Here is a 17628-nt window from a genome sequence, read left to right as displayed (position 1 = left end):
CAATGCCCCCTTTGTAAGAACTCACATGATAAATTCCCAGAAAAAGTTGGGATGTCTTAAATATTGGTAGATTTTTTAGTGGAAAATAATAATAGTTATGGCATCTATTTGGTTTCCTTTTTGCTTTCACTAGGGGACCTAAAGCTAAATGAAATGTTCCTGTCAAGGTCACCAGTGACCTCTATGTTGTTAAATCCATGGTCAGTCCCTAGTTCTCACATCATCATCATCATCATTATTATTATTATTATCATTATTATTTTAGGCAAGGCAACCCTTGGTTGACCTCAGATTGCAGGAACCTTGTCAGTTTACAGTCTCTTATTTTTTTTTTATTTTTTATGCCTACAGCACCTGGTCTTCCTAGGTGGTCTCTCATCCAAGTACTAACCAGGTCCCACTCTGCTTAGCTTCTGAGATCAGACAGGATTGGGCTTGTTCAGGGTGGCATGGCCGTAGGCAGTTCTCACATAATTAATCCCATCAGCAGCACGGACATCGAGGACCACTCTCTCCTTCTTAAAACCCTTTGTCATGTGGATTCCAGGACGCTTTACTCTCTTGGTCTTCCTCCCATCTCACTGGAAGATTCTGTCTTCTTTGTTGATTCCTCCTCACCTCCCCAACCCCTCAAAATAAGAAAGGTCTGGTCCTTTGTTATGTTCTCATTTCTGTCACACTACCTCAATCAGCAATCTCATCTAGATTCATGACTTTAAATAGCACCTCTACGATGATGATGCCCAAATTTATATCTTCAGCCTGGACCTTTCTCCTGAACTTTGGACCCATATGTCCAACTGCCCATTTGACATCTCTTCTTAGACATCTGTATTAGTTAGCTCAGGCCGCCATAACAAGATGCCACAGACTAAGTGCCTTAAACAACAGACATTTATTTTCTTACAGTTCCGGAGGCTGGAAGTCCAAGGTCAAGGTGCCAGCAGGGTTGGTTTCTAGTGAGATCTGGCTTATAGACAATCACCTTCTTGCTGTTTCCTCACATGACCTTTCTTCTGAGTGTGGAGAGAGAGAGAGAAAGATTGAGATCCGAGTGTTTCTTCCCAAGGACAACTGTTTATTGGATTAGGGCCCCATCCTTTTGATCTCATCTAACCTTAATTACGTCCTTAAAGACCCTAACTCAAATATAATTGGGGTTAGGGCTTAACCATATGAATTTTAAGGGGACATAATTCAGTCCATAACATTATATCTAACAGGCATCTCAAACTAAATATATCCAAGATTAAATTCTTGATCTTCAAGCCTGCTCCACCCACAGCCTTCCTCATCTCAGAAAATGAAAACTCCCACCTTTTAGTTGCTCAGGCCAAAAACCTTGGGAACATTCTTGACTTCTTTCTCTTATTTTCACATCCACCTCCAATTCATCAGCAAATCTTATTGCCTCTATCTTTAAAATATATCTTGTGCCCAGCTACTTCTCACTCTGTCACTGCTTCTACTTTACTGCAAGCTTTCATCATTTCTTACCTGGATTATGACAATATTCTCCTAGATAGTTTTCCTGCTTCTGCCCTATCATCCTCCAGTCTATTTTAATCACAGCCTCCGAAGATATGTCTTTCGAGCCATAAGTCATGTTGTGCCTTCCTCTGCTCCTTTAGTGGCACCATCATGCTTGGAATAAAAGCCAAAGTCCTTACATGGCCTACAAGGCCCCATATGATCTGTCCCCTTGTTACCTCTCTGCCCTTCTCTACTACTGAGTGACTTCACCTTATGAAAAATGACTGGTAGTCATGGGAGTTGGTAAGATCACTCAGGGGAAGGGAGTTAAGGAAGAAGAGGAGGAGAGGAGAGGAAAAGGGGCCCAGGAAAGAGTTTGGGGTGGGGAGGGAGTGAGCCTGAGAAGGTACAGTCAGAAGACTAGATGAGCCAGCAAATGTGAGACCACCAAAACCTGGGAGAAAGATGTCTCCAGATAGAGCTCTCTCACTAAGGGCCTACAAGGCTATACATCCCATCTTCAATTTCCCTTTCATGCCACTAAAATTTTTAAACCTTTTTAAATGATGAGCATTTATTTGTCAGGGAAGCGGTTGGCATCCAAGCCAGGTAAGGAGAAAAAATATTAGCATCTTTCAACTGGTCATTTTTTCCCCTCTTCAGCATAAGCAAGCCATAACGAGTATCCATTATTAATACATACATGTTTTATTAAAGATATAAAGACCAAAGATTAGTAACTTTAATAACTGAAATTTTTATTTTAAATTCTCCAACATTATTATTTATTGATTGGCTGGGAAATTATTTTTTTTCTTTTTTGCGATCACCAATCTGCCAATTCCTGGAGGGGAAACTGAAGTGGAGGAAACAGGGGAGCTGGCATTGACACTGACTTACTGGGGGTGTGCAGCAAAACTCTCCAAAAATGAGCACCCTCTCTTTGCCAGGCCCTGGGCCAGACATGGTGCATAAGAGGCAGAATAACAAAGGCACAACAATCCTCCCCTAACTGGGGAGGCAGAAAAATAAACAATATATGGACAATGCAATAATTTGGGTGTGTATAGGGAATAAAGTTGAGTGGTTAAAAGCTCTTCTCTAGAATTAGGTAGGTTTAAGTCTCAGTGCCATAACTTTCTAGCTGTGTGATCTTGGGCATGATACTTTCCCTCCCTGAGCCTCAGCTTCCCCATCAGTAAAATGGGGATGGTATAGGGTTATCATGAAGATTAAATGAGATACTAATGCATATGGCTTGCTTGGCATGGTGCTCAGCACATAATAAGCCCTCATTAAGTAGTAGCTAAGGTATTAATGGTAGTGATATTAAAATTGTTGGGGGCAGACACTCTGGGCTTTAATTTTTCCTGGAGGAGAGGGGTTAAGAGAAGCTTTCACAGAGGAGGACACATTTGAGCTAATTCTTGAAGGATAAATAGAATTTCAAAAGGCTGACAAGCTTGGGGAAGGATGTTTCAGGCAGAGAAAACAGCCAGGGAAAAGCCTGTTGGTGAGCAAGTTGGTGAGCTGTTTGGAGAAACTGAAGAGCTTGATAGGGCTGGAAAATACAAAGCCAGAAAGGACTGATGGGAGGACTGATGGCTCTGAAGAAGGGTTGTGACGGTGCAGTGGGCCTTGGAGGCCAGGCAAAGGGGTCCCGTTTCACCCAAAAGGCTATGGAGGACATTGAAGGATTTTTTTTAATTGTGGCAAAACAAAACATATGTAGCAAAATTTACCATTAACCATTTTAAGTATACAATTCAGTAGTGTTGATATGTTCACACTGTTAGGCAAAAGCTCTCTAAAACTTTTTCATCTTGCAAAACTGAAACTCTATAACTGGTTGAACAACTACTCCCATTCCCCACCCCGCCCCCAGCCCAAGGCAACTGCCATTCTCCTCTGTTTCTCTGAGTTTGACTACTCTAGGTATCTCATGTAAGTGGAATCATACAGTATTTGTCCTTCTGTAACTGGCTTCACTTTCATAATGTGCTCGAGCTTCATTATATTGTTACATGTGACAGAATTTCTTTCTTTTTTAAGGCTGAATAATTCCATTGTATGTAATACCACATTTTCTTTATCCATTCATACCTTGGAAGGTTTTAAGCAAGGATGTGACCTCACTTGGTCTGTGATTCAGAACAGTCATTCTGGGGAGAGGGAAGTGTGGTTTTAAAATGAAGTGGAGGGGACAAAGTGGCAGCGGGGAAACCAGGGAGGGGCTGGCAAAATGATGGTGGCCTGGCCTCAGGAGTGGCAGAAGGCTTGAATTCCAAAGATACTCTATAGGTAGAACTGGCAAGATTTGATAATGGTGACAAGATAATTTGTCCTAACCTTAGAAATTCAGAGGTGGCTCGGGTCTTTCCAGCACCCCCAACCCTCAAAAACGGTAGGAAAGAGATGCTATGGTGGGTGGAAGAGTCCCAGTTCTGTAAGCCTGTTCTGTAAGTTCTGAAATCCTTCAGGAATTTCCCACCCTGCAGACTATAGCCACACTGTCTATTCCCCATTGTGTGACTGGGACATCGGGCAGGATGGTCAGCCAGCTACATAGCATTTAGGGAACACAGACCTGAGGAGAGAAAGCACTGGCCTTCTGGTCCCTGCACTCTCTGTGTGACTCACTGTATGACCTTGGATGAGCCCATCCCTCTATCTGGTCCTCAGGTTAGTGCTGCTGCAAATGATGATGGTGGTGGTGGTGGTGGTGGTGGTAGTGGTGGTAGTGGCAGCGGCCACCTCTTTTTGAGTGCTTATTTTCTGCAGGCAATCTTCCGAGTGCTTTGCAAGTGTTAGTGTGTTAATGCATTTTATTCTCCCAACACTATTATCCCTGTTGTACATATGAGGAAATTAAAGCAAGCCACTTGCCTGAGGTCAAGATAACAGGCAGAGCTAGAATTCAAATTCATGCAGTGACTCTACACCATTCCCTGGAATCCCCTGGGGAGCTTTAAAATATCAGGTTCCTAGACCCACCCAAGACCTGCTGGATCAGGTTCCTAGACCCACCCTAGACCCACCCAAGACCTCCAGTGTGGCCCTAGGCATCAACTGCTAAGACTCTCTTGGGGCTAAAGGTGGGGGTTGACACGGAGGGTTTCATCAGGACAGACAATGCCAGAAACTGGCCTGAGAGTAGAGCCTAACTCTCCCCACCTTCCCTGAACAATGATTTCTCATGGGTCTGAGGGCAAGTGAACCTTCTGGGATAACCAAAGTGGTGTCTGAGTCATTCCCACCCCCTCGCACATGAACTAGAGAGATCAACCTCCAACTTCTTAACTCCCCCAGTCCTCCAGAAAGGGCCCCTAAAGGATATAAGGAAACGTAGGTGACAAATGATCCTAAAAAAAGATATTCAACCTTTCTAGTAACCCAGGAAACAGGAATAACTCAGGAAGTAGCAACAGGAAGATTCCCTGGAAGACTCTCAAGAGGCAAGGAATCTGGCCAAACAACTTCCTAATCAAACTCACCCCTGTTTCATTTGGAACCTAAATGCACTTGAGTACTATCATGAGCTAACTTCTTCTTCTTCTTCTTTTTTTTTTAATTGGGGGAAGGAAATACATACTATCATGACAGTATTAGATCCACAAACATCTTGGCATTTGGTTATTTTTAAAAAGAACAACATACTGTCAAAGTAGATATCAATAAACAGTAATCACTAGAGTAATCATTTTTTAATATTTTAATCTAAAAAGAGTTCAAGAACACTGCTATATGCACCAAGGATGAATCTTATTGGGTAAAAAAAGGCAGAGAAAACTAGATACCAGGTGAATGCATTTATATGGAATTAAAGAGACAAAACTAACCTATGGTGATAAAAATCAGGATGATTATCTTTAAGGGGTATTGACTGGGAGGGAACCTTCTAGGGGGCTGAAAGATCCAGTGTCTTAATAGGTGGGGATTTTGTGGGTGTACACACAGTAAAGATTCATCGACTTGCACATTTATAATGTATGCATTTTACTGTGTACAATTCATATCTTAATAAAAATGTTTGGAAGAGTTAAATTGTATTCTTTCTAGTTATCCATGTCTTTCACTAAAATTCAGATGGTGACTCAGCACTGAATGAGTGCCTACAGTGTACACAGCTGCTCATGAGAGGCAAGTGGCAGAAGCAAAGGAAGGTTAGGGCCTGGCTTTCTACCCAAGCAACTGCCACATGTCTCTAAACTTAGAACAAAGCTCACAGCTGGAGGGGGCTACCCAGGACCAATTGTACTTGATGTCATTGAGGCCCCTGCTCTCACATGAACCACAAAAGAGCCAAGGTCAGACCTGGGCAACCTGCTCCATCAGGCAACTGAACAAATTAGAAGGCAGCCAGGATGGGGCAGTGTCACTTGAGGATGGGAACAGGTGAAGCATTAGTCAACAGATGCCCTGGTCACAAAGACCTATCTGGATCAAAGATAAGAATGGGCCAGGCCCACAGGGTAAGAGTGAGACCAGAGCCAGCAGGAAAGTTAAAAAGGACATCAGGTTGGGCTAGACAGTAAATCAGAGATAATAGGATTCTCATTTCCTATTGGTACCACATGCTAGGAGGCGAGGGCTCACGGTGGGGGCAGGTGGCTTAATAAAAGATGTTTAACTAGCCCAAATAGAGAATAGAGACATCCAGTTCCTGCCCAAGGTTACACAGCAAGTCAGGGACTGATCCATGCCAAGACCCTACACATTCTGTACCCAGTGGATTTCTACCCGCCACCCCAGCAATACCCCAAAATCATTTCTATTTCCTCCTCTGGGTGCTCCACATTCAATAGACCCTATGTTTTCAGCTTAAAAAGAAAAAAAGACTTCTTGATTCTTATGACAACTTACATATCTTGAAAGTGGAGGAAAAATCATCCCACTCCACCCACTTTTAATACAGATCTTTGCCACATCGGGAGTATAAACAAACCAAAAAAGTGATAATTAGTTCTAAATTCAGGCAAGGTTTATGGAACGTGAAACATTTGGGTAATCGGCTGGGGTGGTGCCATGAAGTGGTAATTAATTTGTTTTTTCCTTAAAATGTTTTACTTAATTAAGGGAGGAGCTGATTTATATACACTCGTTCCCTGGGGATGGTTTGTAAAGCAAGAGAAAATTCCGACTGTCTCCTTGCCACGTTTTTCATCAAATTATTTCATTACACACAGATACACTTTTGCAACACTGATTGTGACAGATCCTGGAGTTATTAGCTCATAAATACTGGGGGGGAAGCTGGAGATGCACACTTAATGGGAAATGTTCTCATAATCAAAAGAATATTTCAAGCTGTGACAATGCAGGCCAAGAGAAGGAGAGGAAGCCATTTTTTCTTAAAAGAATTACAGGATGCTGAAACCAACCCAACACCTGCAGCTCTGTCTCTTTCGAGTCAGCTGGGTTCCTGACTCTCAGCTTGCAGAGGATGGAAGTCAGGAGGATTTGAATCTAGTCTTGGCTCCACCACAACTTACTTTGAGCTGATAGTAGCTTAAGTTTGTTCTTTCATTTATTCAACAAATATTTATTGAGCACTAGTAATGTGCTAGGAACTATGGTACACACTGAGAATACAGTAGTGAACAAGTCCTATTTTCATGGAACTTAGAGTCTCCTAAGAGAAAAATAACATAAACAAAAGAGTAAGTAGCTGCTAAACATATGCCAACTCTCAGGCATATACCCACTCTCCAGGCATATACCCAAGAGAAATGAGTGCTTATCTGCCAAAAGACATGCATAAAAATGTTCATAGCAGCATCATTTAATAGCTCCAAATCAAGAACAGCCATCAGGTCCATCATCAAAAGAATGGATCAACAAATTGTAGTATATTTAAATAATGGAATACAACATAGAAATAAAAAAGAAAAAACCCAAACTGCTATTGCGTGCATCCACATGCAAAAACATGGATGAATCTCATAGACAGTGATGAATGAAAGAATTTGTACAACAGTGTAGACCATATGATTCGATTTATATAAAGTTCAAAAGCAGGCAAAATTAACCTATGATAGAAATCAGAATAGTGATTACTTTTAGGGGGAAGAACAGAGGGATCTTTCTGAAGTGCTAGAAATATCTATCCTACATCTTGAATGGGAAGTGATTATGCATACATATATATATGTATACACATATGTAAAAATTCATGGAGCTATACACTTAAAATGAGTGCACTTTACTGTATGAATATTACATCTCAATTAAAACAAACTTGAAAATTAAAAATGAATATACCTTTTGACCCAGCAATTGCACTTCTGGGTATTTACTCAAAGGAAACCAAAACAATAACTCGTAAAGATTTATGCATTCCTTTGTTCATGGCAGCACTATTTACAATAGCCAAGATATGGAAGCAACCTAAATGCCCATCAACAGACAATTGGATAATGGTTCATATATACAATGGAATATTACTCAGCCATCAAAGACATAAAATCCTTCCATTTGCAACAACATGAATGGACCTAGAAGTTATAATGCTGAGTGAAATAAGTTAGACAAAGATAAATACCATATGATTTCACTTATGTGCAGAATCTAAGGAACAAAACGAACAAAAAAAGAACAAACTAATCAAAAACAGACTCACAAATATAGAGGACAATCTGGTGATGGTGAGAGGGGAGGGAGGTTGGGGGGCTGGAAGAAAGGGGTGAAGTGTTAAAGAAGTACAAATTAGCAGTTGATAGATGGTCATGGGATTGGGGAGCACAGCATAGGGAATGTCGTCAGCGATAATGTTAATGGCTGTGTGTAGAGCCAGAGGAGAGAAAGAGCAATCAGGGGGATCATTTCATAAACTATATAAATGTCTAACCAATGTACTGTATACTTGAAACTAATAATAAAATAAAATAAAATAAACTTTTGAAAGAGAATGAGAGAAAAAAATTTAAACAATAGTTAAAATAATTTCACACTGTGATGAGAAATATGAAAAAAATAAAACCAGGTAACAAGGAGATTTACTTGAAGGTGGGCTAGAAATATGGGCAGTATTAGATGGAGAGGCCAGAAAAGGCCCTTCTGTAGAGGTGGCTTAGATCTGATACCAGAATGTCAGGAGGGAGGATGCCCATGTGAAAATCTGAGGAAAGAGTATTCCAGACCCAGCAAGGGCAAAGGGCCTGGGTGGGGGATCTTGGCATGTCTCAGGAACAGCACAGAGACCAGAAGGCTACGGAGGGTGAGCACTGGAAGAAGGGGCTAGAGGAGCTATCAGGAGCTGGTCAAGAAGGGCCCTGGTGCCATGTAAGAATTTGAATTTTATTCTAGGTGTGATATGAGCCATTGAAGAATGTAAGTACAGGAATAATATGACCCAATTGACCTGATTTTTTTTAACTGAAGCCCACATCTATTAGAATGGGGAAAAAAACTGACAATACCATGTGATGGAAAGGGTATCGAACAATAGGAATCCTTGCTCATTGCTGGTGGGAATGCAAAATGGTACAGCCACTCTTGAAAACATACTTGTCACACTACCCAGGCACCCACTCCTCGGTATTTACCCAAGTGAAAGCTTATGGTAAACCCAAAACCCGCATGCAAATGTTTATATCAGCTTTACTTATATTCATGAAAAACTGGAAATAATCCAAACGTCCCTCAGTTGAGGAATGGATAAACAAACTGTTACAGTGGACTACAGTGGTCCCTCCTTATCCACGGTTTCATTTCCCATGGTTTCAGTTACCCGCGGTCAACCACAGTCAAAATTATTAAATGAAAAATTCCAGAAATAAGCAATTCATACATTTTAAGTTGTGCGCTGTTCTGAGTAGTGTGAGGAAATCTCCCACCATCCCACTCTGTCCCATCCGGGACGTGAATTGTCCCTTTGTCCAGCATATCCACACTGTATACACTCCTGCCTGTTTGTCCCTTTGTAGCCATCTCGATGATCAGATCAACTGTCACGGTATCACAGCGCTTATTTTACTTGATAATAGCCCCAAAGAGCAAGAGTTGTGATGCTGGCAATTTGGATAGTTCAAAGAGAAGTCATAAAGCGCTTCCTTTAAGTGAAAAGGTGAGTACAGTGCAATAAGATATTTTGAGAGAGGGAGAGTGAGAGAGGGAGAGAGAGACCACATTTACGTAGCTTTCATCACAGTATACTGTTATAAGTGTTCTATTTTGTTGTTATTGTTGTTAATCTCTAACTGTGCCTAATTTATTAATCAAACTTTATTGTAGATATGTATAGGAAGAAACATAGTGTATATAGGGTTCAGTACTACCTGCAATTTCAGGCATCTACTGGGGGTCTTGGAGCATAGTTCCTGTGGATAAGGGGGGATTTCTGTACTATTCAGCATTAAAAAGGAAGAAGCAATTGATACCCACAACAACTTGGATAAATCTCAAATGCACTGTGTTACGTGAAAGAAGCCAGACACAGAAGGTTCCCTATTGTGTGATTCCATGTATAAGACATTGTGGAAAAGGCATAATAACTATGGTGATGAGGTGTTGCCAGAGGTTTGGAAAGGGTTTGGTTACAAGGGATGAAGAATTTGGGTGGGGTGATAGGCTGTCTTTGAAGCAGAACCAAAGACAAGGATTCCCGTGTAAGTGGTTTGTTAGGAAGTGCTCCTTCAAGAAACCGGACAGGGGTGTGGAAGGAAGACAGGGAAGGTTAAAAGGGCAAGCGAAAGTGCGATTTCAGGCAGAGTCGTGGCCTCAGCTTGTTCCCACTGGGAGCTGAGGAATCTAAGTTATACCTCAGAGATTGCGCCTGGAGGCTTAGGAACTGGCTTTCATACTCTTGTACCAGTTGGTCTAAGGCCAAGGGCCATCCTGGGGAAAAAACTCCAGGATGCTTCTAGGTCCCTGCATGTGCAAGTGAATGGCTCCAGTAGTCCAAGAGCAATCCTCTGAAAAAAAGTCTCACATGTGCGCTGTCAGAAAAAAGTACCCAGAAGCTGGGAATGGGCATGCAGAAATGGGAAAAGGAACTGAGGGGATCTGAGTGGGTCACCTCCACACAAACTGTGCAGCATCCACCAGATATTTACTCCCAAGACTAGAAAGGGTCAAACCTGAGAGGGTGGCCCTGAGATATACTAGCAAATAATCTGAGTTCTAATCCTGGATCAGACTAGCTGTGTCACCTTAGGCAAGTGACTTTACCTCTCTGAGGCTCAGTTTTCTCATTTGTAAATTGAGGATGGCAATAAATCTCCATTTCAGGGTTATTATAAGAAAGCGTGAAACAAATCTAGCTTGGGCTTCTTTGCCAGTCCTCACACTTTCAGAGGGACATGAAATAACTGGAGTTCAATGGGTAATGAAGCTGGTGGGAGTACCCCCACACCATTTCATATATAACTGGTTTAATATTTGGAAAACTTAAGAAAAGATCCACTTAGATCCTCCACTCAAAATGTACACAAAAATAAACTCCAGGTGAAATACAGTTAATCAACAATCAAACATTTAAAACCTAGAAGGAAATAGAAACCAATATTCATTAAGTGGGGAAAGACTCTCTAAATTCAATAGCAGTAAAGGGAAAAAAATCACCAAGAAAAAGACTGATAGATTTGACTCACAAAAGTTAAACCACCTCTACAGAAAAAACTCACAAATGAAATACAAAGGCAAACAAAATGGGATAATAGTTGGCAGCAGAAACATCCCTAATATACAGAGTTCTTACAGGTCAACAAGTAAGACACCAAGACCCCAATAGATAAATGGACAAAGAGCACTGACAGTTTACACAAGAATACGACAGTCCAATAACTATTAGGTTAAAATGTTCAATATTACTAAAACTTAAGAAATTTGAAGAAAATGAAAAATGAATGTTCATTTTTACCCATCAAGCTAGCAAATATTTAAATAACTTTTGATGTTGGAAAGGATACATATAATGGACAGTCCATAAATGTTAGCATAAGTAAAAGTTGGTTTTTTAAAAAAAAAGATTGCTCTTACAAGTCTTTTCTCCGTAGATTTTTCTGTCTTTGTCTCTGTCTTCTTTGGGGCACCTGAGTCCAGGATGCTTCCCTAGGATATCTACTGCTATTATGTGAATAATAGGATATAAGCAACCATTACATTAATGGCTCTTTGTAAAAAAATTGAAAACAAATAATAAAACTTTATAAAGAGATGTTGTATGCACTTTTATAATCTGGCATCAGTTTGATATATTGAGGTCAATATGTTTCTTAGTCTGCATTTATCATTTCATCAAAAATACTAATGTCCAAAAAATGGGGGCTATCATCTCTAAAATGTTTACAGCACTTGAATCCAGTAGTTTCATTTCTAGGATATGATTCTAAGAAAATAATTTGAAATACGGTAAAAGAGACTTTTATATACAAAGTTTCTTTTTTTTTTTTAAATTTATGCCTACAACACCCGATCTTCCTAAGTGATCTCCTATCCAAGTACTTACCAGGCCCGACCCTGCTTAGCTTCTGAGATCAGACATATCGGGCTTATTCAGGGTGGCATGGCTGTAGGCCAGGAACCATAGCTCCACCGGGGCATGAACCCAGGACCTTCTGCTTATAAAGCAGATGTGCTAACTGCTACACTATGGAACCACATCCACAAAGTTTGTTTTAATCACAGCATTGCGATGTGATAGCAAACAATTAAAAAATTTTTTTTCTCCCTCTTTAATTCCCCCTGCCCCACTTCCACCCCTGACCTATGGATGTTGCCGTTTCCTCTTAAGAACTAGATCTCTGAAGGCAGGGAGTCTCCTCTCACACGGTCCTGGCGAGCATCTGGGGTCTGGCGCACCCAGAACCTGGCTCACCCAGGGTATGGTCCGTAGCTCCACCTGGAGCACAAACCCAAGACCTTCTGTGTGTAAAACAGACATGCTATCCACTGCACTATGGAGCCACCAAAAAATGATCAATTTTTTAATCGATCAATTTTTCAAATTACTCAAACAATGGTGTATCGCATAATGAGTAAAAGTAAAAATTACATTTGCAAAGAGATTTTAATGGTATGGGGTAATTTTCCTGTAATAATGTTAAGTGGGAAAAAAAAAAGCAGGGCACCAAATCATATATTCACTATGCACTCAATTATGGAAAAAAATGAATAGGAAAGGCAGAAGTAAAAGTTAATAGTGATTATTTCTAGAAGGTAGGATTATAGGTAATTTTTTATCTTCTCTCGACTTTGCTATAAATTTCCCAAATTTTCCACAGTGCATATGGATTCTTTTTCTACTTTTTTTTTTTAAGACACATTTTAAAAAAAGAAATGACAGAGATACCTTGTCCAATTTACCCTTATGGGAGTGGAAATGTAGGAGAAGCAGATAGTTTCTGGACGATGGGTCGCAGTGAGGAGGCAGACCCAGGACTGAGGGTAGGGAGCCTTGGAGAGGCAATTGACAGCTGAATATAGGAAGAACTTCATTGCAGACAGAGCTGTTCTCTGGTGGAGTGGGCTGATTTGGGAGAGAAGGAGTTTCCCCCATACTAGGGGTATTTAAACAGAGACCGGATGATTCTTTGTCAATGGTGTCATAGAAGAGATTCAACCATCTGGGGAACATTATTAGAATAGCTGGGGAACATTCCAACCTGAGAAGCTAAGGAAGTATGAGTGACAAGGGTGGGCTCTTGTTCCATGCAGCAAGGTGGCAGAGAGAGGTTTTTGCTCAGAGAGGAAAACCTGGTTGGAGAATTGGAGTTCTTCCAGCCTGGGTGAGGGAATGACCTGGGATGCCCCTGGTGCTTTTAGGCTTTCAATTCTGGAGTCTCAGCTGGCTAGGGAGGGTCTCTGAGTGTGGGCTCTTAAACTAATGCTATCTTCACCATCTTTGAGAGTAGAGGCCCTGCTGGGGCCCTGGGGTAATTATCCTCCAGGTCAGTTCCCTACCAGCCCCTCCCCTTCAGCCAACTAGAAGTTAGTTCTCTTTTAAAATTAAACATCTATCATGTGCTGGGCGCTTTATCTCCATTATTTCCTTTCGGTCCCACAAAAAGCCCAAGAGACCAATGTTATAAATGAGGAAGCTGGGGCTTAGAGAGGTGGCAAGACTTGTCTGAGTTCACCAGATGGAAAGTGGCAGAGCGAACACTCCAACCGAGGTCTGCCTACTTATCTGGCATGACAAGACCTTACCTCGACTCTCCTGACAGCCAGAGACAGCTCAAAGCCAGGCAGACAGAAAGACTGACTACATCGTGTTCCTGCTCTCAGACTAGGCTGTAAGACCTGTGCCTGGCAGCACAGAGGGCAGCACATAGACCGATCCGCTTCACACACCCTGGCTTATTTTGTCCTTATAAAAATCTATGAGGAGGTTTGGGGGGGGAAACTCTATGAGAGGGTGCTATGATTTACCCATTTTACAAACAAGGAAACAGAGAAAAGGGGAGAAATGACTTGCCTCATTTACATGGTGTACAAGGACTGTTTGCTAAAATTTCAGGGTGGGCTGAGGGGATATGGGCAAGGCACAGATCCAAACTAGACCCTGTGCTTCACATGTTAAATCATCCTGTTAAATCATCCCTCCTCCTGTGAGATAGATACTGTTTTCATATTTCAACAAGTCTACAATGGCATCAATCATAATATTCACCATTATTTTGTTACCACCAAGAAAGAAAAAAAATGCTACTGATTAAAAATATGGCATACTATCAATTGTGAGATACAGCCCAATTTCAGAGATGTGAAATGTAAAACACTGTATCTTAGGATCAATAAAATATGATACATCCCCAATTTTGCAGATAAAAACACCAAAGACACAAGAGTTAATATTTTGCTCAAAGTTGCATAGATATGAAGGAGCAGAACCAGGATTCAAACCTGGGTCTATCTGGGTTCAGACCCAGAACCTGGCTCTAAACATCTTGCAGAATAATCGGCTGAGTGTTGCTGCACAAATTGAGCACTGGGCGAGGGGCCTGCTTTGTCATCTGGCACCAGGTAACTGGATCCTGGAGGATATGGAGAAAGGCTGAGAACATTTCCCAGGTGGCTCATTATTCAAGACCATCTCATCTGTTGGTGCATCTCTCTCCAGGGTTCCCAGTGTACATTTTCTGCCATAATCAGGCCGATATCCAGCCCCATGCTTCATGCTTATTCCCACCATAGTGCCTTGGCTTGTGGTATATCCCCAGCTGTCCTGGAACATTCTTCATCATTCTAACCCCACCATCACAGCTAGGCTCAATGGAATAAGTGTAGGATGGCCAATTACAGCTTCTCATGCCTTACCCTACTCTAAAAATCTAAGACCCTATCCACTGCTGCACCCACTTCTAGGGAATCGCCCTGCAGTCTAGCAGAGATCAAACATCCAGCTCACTCACTGCTTATTTGGGTTTGCAGCTGAGCTGTTGATATTCTGCCAAGATCCATCATGGTGTTTTTCTTCATTTTATCTTTCTCGATGCCATCAGGTAAGCTTTATCAGATGTAATAACATAGACACTTGCCAAAACACATGACCTTAGAATGTTTGGAGCTTAGAGTTTTAAGATGGTCCCTTGGAATGACATTCTGCCTGACAAATCAAGTATATCCCAGAAATCCACAGGGTTTGAAAAGGAAGCTGATAGATCTCTTTAACCACTCTCCATCATTACAAAGTCTCCATGTTAAAGGCTACCTGCTAGGAAAATTTAAGCAGGAGATATTTTTGAGGATGAGTAATCTAACTCTGCCCTACCTCAACTCCCACACTGTGCAGAGGGTCTGTTCATCTGAAGCCCAGGCCTCAGGGACAGGGTGGGTACGGCTACATCTCTGGGTTCTACAAGAGCTGAGAAGGTCCCAGCGAGGAGGTAGTTAGACATCACTTCCCTCCCTGGGACCTCGCATTCCCCCTAGCCATAGCCAGTGAGTCTGTCATCTAGAACAAGCAACAGAAACCCAGTCCACACTAGCTGTGATGGTTAATTTGATGTGTTAACTTGACTGGGCAAAGGGATGCCCAGAGAGCAGATAAAACACTATTTCTGGGTATGTCTGTAAAGGTGTTTGTGGGATGCCTTAGCATTTGAATTGGTGAACTGAGGAAAGCAGATGGTCCTCCCTAGTATGGTGGTATCCTCCAATCTGCTGAGGATACAAAAAGGGGGAGGAAGGGCAAATCTCTGCTTGAGCTAAGACGAAGGAAATGCACCTTGTTAAAGGAACCTCTTTGGACCTAGAAGTCTGAATCAGAATCAAGTGGGGCTTTGCAGGAGTCTTGAAAACATGGCCTGAGCCCTACAAGGAGGTCCAAAGGGACCAAGCCCCTTTCCCTCCCCTTGCAGACTTTCCTCTTATCACTCCCTGACCAAACACAGCCCCTCTCATTACCCCCCAAATACCTTGAACATAGATAGTCACGTGTAACCAGCTTTTACTGAGGGGTTGTGATAATAGAAAATATATTAAAATCCAAATCAGAAAGCCACTTAAAATTGAGTGCCAGGCATTTCTGTTCTAAAAGATCTTTGAATTAGAACTCCCTGGGCCCAAGATTCATGCTGGTTACAAGCTTAGGGCCCTGGGCTCACATTCCTCCTACTCCCAGCCTAGCCACATCTGTCGATGGCAATGTTTTTCCTGCTAAGCCTGGAATAAAACCTCAAAATCTATCTTAACACAGAGCTCCAGATTGCCACCACCACTGGATCAGATTTATCACATGAGATAAACCATTAATTAAACTTTAGACCCTAAATCAATAGATCATAGGGAGGGATCTTCAAGCTCCAACCTTCTTGTAATCCACCAAAATAACTGAAACTTTACAGAAGACCTTGTAGACAGATGACCAAATGATTTGTGACAAAGATTCCGGGATTTCACCAAGTCCCCAAAGTTTTCCTCCCACACTCCCAAAATAGTTGGTACCCATCAGACGTCCTCTGTGAATAACTAGTTAATTTACTGAACACACTAGATGGCTGCTAGCCCTAAACATAACAGTCGGGCCTCACACAGTAGTCTGAGTGCATTTCCGTTTTCCCCTGTTCCTAAAACTAGCATTGGAGAATCTGAATGGCTGTTCCATGTGCCAAGACAGTTAAACAAGCAAAGCCATCATGTCCATTTGCTCACACCCGGGTCCTTGACTGGGCCCTGGAGGAGTTGGAAGAAACTCCCTTCATTTTTCTGAAGAGGTAGTGCACTTCTCTGAATGTCTCTGTTATTATTATTGATCTCCCTGGGTTTCTTTATGGCCAGAAATAAGGAATCTAATTTGATTAGAGGCTGATTTGGCCTCCAAAGAGAGACACGTCAATACAACAGCTGAGAATCATGCAGTCACCTATTTGCTTAGAGTTGATCGAGCACATTCAAAGTGGTAGCTAGACCCAGCCTCACCCTTCAGGTGCCCCTTCCAGCTGTCGGCTGCCCCCATCCCTTCTCTGCTGACCCCCAACTCAGATGGGGGGGTCATAAAGTAACTAACAGAAGGCACAGCCAAGGCTTGGACATTCTGCATCTCCATATCTGAGCTCTCATTCATCCAACCTCTCTCAGAAGTGAGAAGAACTGACTCCTGTTTGGAGTTACACCAACTTGGGTTCAAATCCTAGTTCTACAATAACTGTGAGGCCTGGGGCAAGTCATTGCTCTGAGCCTCAGTTCCCTCATCTGTAAAATAAGGATATTAAATTGGCACCCCTTTAGGCTACAATGGCAGAAACTATGCATCATCTTTTGCCTCTCAAACCATCACCCTCTCATTCAGCCTTATCAAGCCTCTTACAGGTCTCTCCAAAATGCTACATCTTTGCCCAGTGGCCTTCTAGCCCAAACTATTCTCATGGCTGAACTCTTTTTCCTGCCTTTTATTCCTCACTTTTCAGGTCTCAGCTTAGGAGTCACCTCTTCCAGGAAGCTTTCTTTTCCCTTTCCTCCCCACCTAGGCTGTGTCAAGGACCCTGGCTCTGGACCCCACAGTCCCCTGTGCTCCCGTCACAACCCTCATCTCTTTGCCTTGCAATTATCTGCCTCCCCATTAGACTGTGAGTCTTAGGAAAACAGAGGCTTGGGGTCTCCTCTGTCTCCATATTCTCAGTATTAGGCCCAGATCAGGTACTAAGTGAATGAGTAAACAAACCTATGATGGCAAGTTACTGCTCTAGTTACTGTTTCTGTGTAACAAATTACCCC

The 17628-nt window shown here is 42.0% G+C and overlaps 2 pseudogenes; both read right to left on the bottom strand.

Moving 5' to 3' along the window:
- Window positions 1-342: 342 nt before the first annotated feature.
- On the bottom strand, window positions 343-461 carry LOC112471217 (annotated as a pseudogene).
- Window positions 462-11871: 11410 nt separating this feature from the next.
- LOC112471330 lies at window positions 11872-11989 on the bottom strand (annotated as a pseudogene).
- Window positions 11990-17628: the final 5639 nt, after the last annotated feature.

This window comes from Pteropus alecto, unplaced genomic scaffold (assembly GCF_000325575.1).
Source record: "Pteropus alecto unplaced genomic scaffold, ASM32557v1 scaffold45, whole genome shotgun sequence".
Classification (NCBI taxonomy): Eukaryota; Metazoa; Chordata; class Mammalia; order Chiroptera; family Pteropodidae; genus Pteropus; species Pteropus alecto.
This window is presented reverse-complemented; position numbering and strand designations above follow the sequence as displayed.